Source organism: Neopelma chrysocephalum, unplaced genomic scaffold (genome assembly GCF_003984885.1).
Source record: "Neopelma chrysocephalum unplaced genomic scaffold, ASM398488v2 Primary Assembly neopelma1_45, whole genome shotgun sequence".
NCBI classification, from domain to species: Eukaryota; Metazoa; Chordata; class Aves; order Passeriformes; family Pipridae; genus Neopelma; species Neopelma chrysocephalum.
Window position 1 is genome coordinate 8,824,712 of NW_020897704.1, and position 356 is coordinate 8,825,067.

Here is a 356-nt window from a genome sequence, read left to right on the forward strand (position 1 = left end):
TTTGAACTCACTTCAAAGTTTAAGGTGGAAAAGTTGGAGCTCTCCAGCCCGCTGCCCACGGACCGGGACGGGGCGCGGGGCTTGGGGCCGGTGGTGCCCGGGCGGCGAGGGCGGCGGGGGGGCCGGGGCGGCGGCTGATGGATGCGGGCGGGCGGGCGACCCGGCGGGTGGATGGATTGTGCGGCAGCCCGCTGCCCGGCCCCGCTGCCCGCTGAGCTCCGGAGATGCCGCGGCTGCTGTCCGCCGCCGCCTGCGTGTCCTGGGCCGCGCTGCTCTGCGCCCTGGTGTCAGCGGGCGGCGGGGACCCGCGGCCGCCCCGCGCCGCCCCGCCGCTTCACCTGCCCGCGGGGGCCGCG